This window comes from Simochromis diagramma, unplaced genomic scaffold, assembly GCF_900408965.1.
Source record: "Simochromis diagramma unplaced genomic scaffold, fSimDia1.1 OVJJ01000411.1, whole genome shotgun sequence".
NCBI lineage: Eukaryota > Metazoa > Chordata > Actinopteri > Cichliformes > Cichlidae > Simochromis > Simochromis diagramma.
The window spans coordinates 1,302,179-1,308,021 of record NW_024386735.1 but is presented as its reverse complement, the minus strand read 5'-3'; the positions used below and the strand labels follow the sequence as shown (position 1 = coordinate 1,308,021).

General features: G+C 38.6%; 1 long non-coding RNA gene across 1 annotated transcript; it reads right to left on the bottom strand.

Moving 5' to 3' along the window:
- Positions 1-409: 409 nt before the first annotated feature.
- LOC120737478 lies at positions 410-5,215 on the bottom strand. Its single transcript, XR_005696750.1, has 2 exons — positions 4,443-5,215; positions 410-809 (listed from the first exon to the last, which is right to left on the bottom strand). It is a non-coding gene; the product is annotated as an uncharacterized LOC120737478 (long non-coding RNA).
- Between the last annotated feature and the right edge of the window lie 628 nt (positions 5,216-5,843).

Genomic DNA, 5,843 nt, shown 5'->3' with positions numbered 1-5,843 from the left:
TTATTACCCCTTCTGTTTCCCTCTCCTCAGCAGTTCTGTCCCTCTTTGAACTCTCAGAGCTCTTTTTATGTGACTTCTCACGCTCTGTCTCACTGTCCTTCTTTCTCCTGTCTTCTGCATCTGCACTTTGCTGTACTTACGCAAAAAAAAAACCCTCCAAAACCCCCAAACTTTCCACTTGCGGAGGCTCTGAAAGGCTGTTAACAGTCCACACTGTGCCCGTCATGCATCGAGGCAGACTTAGACTCAAACACCTGCACGTCTGGATCCTGTGAAAACGGCGTGGTCGACCACTCTCTCCGCTCGTGTTCACATAAATGCCGCAAGTTCTTAGAAAAGAAATCTTTTCAGGGTGTTTGAGGGACATTTTAACCTTGCTTATTCAAATAGTCCTGTTTCTTTTTTTGTGCCTCGGCATTCACACAAGACCCCGGGAATAATGACGAGACATAAATAATGGCATCCTCAACAATGGAAGCGACTAAAGGAGCAATCAGAGTTTGACTGAAGAGAATAGGTCAGTAGACTGCGATGCATAAAAGGAGGCTGGCGGTTACAGGCTTTTTGGTGTATTCTGAGGCAGATGAAAAATGTGTCAATAGAAAAAAACAGTTGGGACTTTTTACAACCATGTAATTTCCTTTAGTTTTCTAAATGTCTTAACATTACCTTGGATCCATATGTTCTGTCTTTCTTTTCCTTCTTCTTCTTCTGTTTTTTTGCCATCACAGATTCATACTCAGAAGCGCACACACAGCCTCGTCCGGGGGCAGGTCCTGGGGGATGGAGGCACTTGAAGGAGTGACTGCCTAATGAGGGAGAAAATCTGTTTTACTGTGGGACAGGAGGCGCAGGAGCAATCAAAACAGACTGTATTTACATTACACATGCACTAATTAAAGATGTAATTGACATCAACAAGGAAACCTCAGCGCAACCCATTTAATCATTAGACATTTATTTCTGCTCTGGCTCATCGGCATGAATTAACAATCCCCAGGTTGGCCCGGGGAAATGCACTTTTGAATCAATCCGTGCATGTCGCGTTGCACCACGGCTGTTATTTCTTTTAGTTAGGACTTCACCTTGCTGCCTGTACACTGAAAAAAGTACAAAATGAACTGTATCCCTCCTGAAACAATCGTCTTAGCTTTGTGGTCCAGCCCTGTAATATCCCCAAACAGTATTTTCTCCAACACTCTTTTAACTGTTGAACTGAAGGCAGCAAAAAAAAAAAAAGATGAGCGTGAAGCAGAAGTTATAGAAAGGTTACACTGTAGCTAACATTAAAGAAAGTCAGTCGTCATCAGTTGGGCTAAAGTACTAAAAAGCAGCAGTTCTTCTAGGGGCCACTTGAGGCTGGCTCCAAAAATTGAGTCAATCCCCATTCAAGGTGTACGGATCGATCCAAATATCAATAGTGTCGATACCAGCGCTGGTATCAGTGTCAGATCAATACTAGTGTGACAGGATCAGTACTTTGTTTCTATCCTCTAAGTTCACCATGTAGCCCACTGAATTGTTTTATACTGTATAAAATGACTTAGTTTTCATTAATATGTGCTCAGAATTTGCAAATTGATGATGGTTCATCTCATAAATCACGACACACTGCTATCGGTATCGGCAATACCCGTCCCGTCTTTGCAGTATCAGAGAGAATGGATCCCCATAGACTTCAAGGTCAAGATGCTCAACTAAATAGCCAAAATATACAAGTTTACAGCCTGGTACAGCCAACACGTTTGGTTTATGTTCACCTGGTCTCACAGATGTTTTTGAAAATGAACTGATTTTTTGTGTTCATGAACTCAAATTACTGTGTTTGTTTTTGGGTCAATGTTTAACCCTTTAAAGCCGGTCGGAGCGGGCACGCTCCGTTTTGCGTAACTATTTTTAAATCCCGGTAGCATTGCAACCACATAAGCTAGCGCAATAATTTTTTTTGCATATGAAACCGGAGGAGTTGTACTTACATCTTATGCCATCAGCTTGTCCTAGGTCACAGTTTCCTTCCACATATAGCTTTGCAAAAACTGCATAAAAAGCACTTGCAGCAACAAAAACATAATATTCCAGAAACACGCTTTGCTAATCCGATCAGCTGTTTGTAACACTTCCTACGTCCATCAGTGCGAACTATCTCATGGCCGCCATGTCCCGCCCGAAACCGGAAGTGATGTCATTTTGTGGAAATGTAGTTTTTTACTATCAGGGCCTTATGAGCCTATACTGGTGTTTTTAAAAGTTATGTTTGACTTTATGACTTTCTGTGTCGTTTCTGGGATGCTTAGGACTCATATTGTACTGCTGGAAATAGTTTATTTTGATGCATATGCCTTTTTTTTTTTTTTTGCAAATTTGCATTATAATATGTATTTTCGTTTTTCCTGCAGTATATAAAATTTGGTGTATTGCGAAAATAAACACTCAAACAGACACTCAAAATAAATTTCCTGTGGTGGGAAACTATTTTGTGCAACTTTTTTGTATTTACAGTTTTGAGGGATAAGCCTCTTAAATTTCTAGAAACTAGAAATATATGTTAAAAAAAAACAAAAACGATTTTAAATTTTTTTGTAGTTTGTTGCACTTTTTTGCAATTTATGTAATTACTATGCACTTAATGCCTTGAAAAGCGCTATATAAATCCAATCCATTATTATTATTATTATTAATGCAGACATATTATTAGAATTTGGGCTATAATGGTTGTATTGTTGTATATCAACTTGAAATGCTCCCAAAAATGGCTCCACAGCATGTAAAAATATAATATAAGCTCTGGCGGACTTGGTTCTATGGCAGGTCTTAAAGGGTTAAATAATGCATCTCAAGAGGAAACACAGTTCATGTCGGATATACACATTTTTTTTAGGTTAAAAACATATGGGAGGTGTCATTTTGACAACCAGCTTTAAAGCTTTAAAAGGCATAGCAGCCAAGTAACAAGTAGTAATCCTTAAACCTAACGAAGTGAAAAGCTTTCTAATAACATATCTTACAAATGATGTGCAATTGAGCACCACTTACTCCTCCACCAACCCTACAACCTTCAAATGCATCAGTGAACTGATGAAAATTCATGTTTTGGAACATGAGATAATATTGGGGATTCTCTGTTGGGTCACAGGCACATGATAAATGATTAAAAATTAATGTTAAGCAACACAAATCAGCAGATCATGACTATATCACAACCTACCGGAGGATGTGTTGATTAGTCATTTCAATTTTAAGGCAAACACAAGCCAATGTACCCACTTCTAGGCTTCACCTTGTTTATTTGAGCTTGCTTGTAGTGTTGGTACCTTTTAGAACCTATTTTTTAATGCTAATGCCTGATTAAAGCTTGTTTCCACCACTGATGTGTTGTTATTTATTTGTTTTTGCAAAATTTAGAGGTAATAAGAAAAATTTTGAGACAACTCTGCCTGTCAGGAATCTCTGTGAAGGTAATTTTCTTGGTATTCTGGGTCTGGGAAGGCATTAGCTACCAGTGCTACAGCTAAGCTACCAAAGCTACAGCTAAGCTAACAATGTTACAGCTGCCGGTCATGAATAAGCAAACTGTGGAGTACTTCCAGTGTGATTTTACAAATGATGAAATCCTTGTGTTACTAGTTGAACTGCATGGCGTTATTATCAGCACAAGAGCAGTTTTTTTTTAATGTTTACTATACACTGGTAGCTCACTGATGCTACCCCTAGTGGATATTAAGAGCACCTTTGTCTGTGCCATCTATTTTCAGGTAACATAGAAATGAACTCATTCGGGGTGCTTTGTGATTGGCAGTGCTAACTTGAAATTTTGAGACAATAACTCAAAATTTAACCTTATTAACTTGAAATTTCAAGTTATGAATTGTAAAATATTTATTTATTTATTTGGATTGGTATAAAGAAACATCCAAATAATATTATCTGCTGTGTGATTAATTACAGTATGAGACTATCCAAAAAATGTGAACTTGTAGCAGGTATCTGTGTATGCCTCTTACTAAAAAATGCTAGCGTTCGCTAAGAGGTTATAGCTTTTACCTAGAAGAAACTCAAGGCTTCAAAAGGGGGCGTTGCAGACAGTAGCAACTTTCATCTTTTAAACAGAGTATGTGACCTGCACATGCACAATTACACACTGCTACGCACCACATTATTACATATATGACATGTTAATTCATCTGAACTCATCTTTGTAATGTGTATAACCTTGTAGTTAAACTAACTCTTTTCTCCAATGCAATTATCATCAGGAAGACAATGAAGTTCTGATTTACATTCGAGATCTTGCCTGAATGAAAATACTTGTTCTCTATAGGAAAACATACCAGCTAACTACTTTGTGCTGTTTTCTTTACATTATTACTGTTCCCCATGAACAGGAGCCCACTCAGACAATTAGCACAGGACAAATGCACACACAAAATCACAGAAGCACTCACAGGTGTAGTTATCCTGGGATTATGAGGGAGTGTGTTCTCCGATAAAGAATCTGTGTTTGATTTTAGGATTGGTGCAGGATTCAATGTGTGATCGGCATGACTGGCCTTGGGGAAAGAGCGACAGAAAGAGAGGGAGACAGACATCTGAGACTACATAGATTAATTCAGAAAATACCGATTTACAAATAAGAAAAGTCATCATGACTCAGTTCTCGGAAAATAGAAAGACTGAGCTTGCTTAAAAAAAAAAAAATCAAATCAGGGTTTGCGTTTTCTCCCATTTGTTTACCGCACCAGAAAAAGTGGGATGTAGGAGAAAAGAGTGATTAATCACAGGATGGAGGGATATTTTGTCAGAGTGTGTCTGTGGGTTGATAAAGGAGGGGTGGGTGAGGGTGGGGAGGACTGTGTTTGGGTTTGGGATCAGAGTGGAGACCGATGTGTGAACAGCACTCTATAAAGCACACAGATTATCAGGTCAACACACACAGAGACATACTTACTGAACTGAACAAAAGAGGACCCACTGAACTCTCTCTCACACACACACACATGCAAACACACACACCGAAAGAGATGCCATCGGATAAGCGCTCTCAGGCAGGACAAATAAAATACACTCCAGGAGAGCCTCAGGAGAACTGGGCTGAAAGACAAGAGAAGTGATAAATAACTATATTTTTAGTCTCTCAAGAAAAATTGGCTAAAAACAACAGCAAGGAGTAGCTTTTGTTGATCATTTTCACCAAGAGAAATAATGAACAGCAGCCTATATGTCCTCTGGATTGTCTCTTGAAGGGTTGCACCGACAAACAGAAAAAAAATAATAATATTAATTTAAAAAAAAAACATATTTGTCTGTTACCCTTTTTCTTAAAAACAAGCCGTTTTTCAAAGCCGTTTTAAAGAACCCTAAAACTGTACCCTACAAAGGAGACCAATGCCAGGTGCAGCACACCAGCAGAGAGCTAAACATGTCCCCACCTACTGGCCAAATGTGGCAACTGCAACACGCTCAAACCAATTCAACAGGCACTGATACGAACCAAAAGAGGGGGAAAATAGTATCAGGGGACACAGGTGATTAAGATAATGGTTCATTTGTGGTGTAAAATGCAGTGTGTCTGTAAATAAGTAGTTCATGCGTAAGAGTAGTCAAAACAACAAAGCTTCATATCAACAAAAGGCCCTTGTCGCTTTAATTTTGCTTGTTATGAAAACAAGCGAATCTGAGTCAATTTAATATGAGCTTGGTCTGAAATCTACAAATGTAAAAAACGGCGCATTCACACATTACAAATGAGAAATAATGAAGTGTCATTCTGTGACAGATTCCTGCACTCGTTCAGGCTTTTAATGTTTTCTAAATTTGTAATATTACCAGGAACTCTTTGATCAATT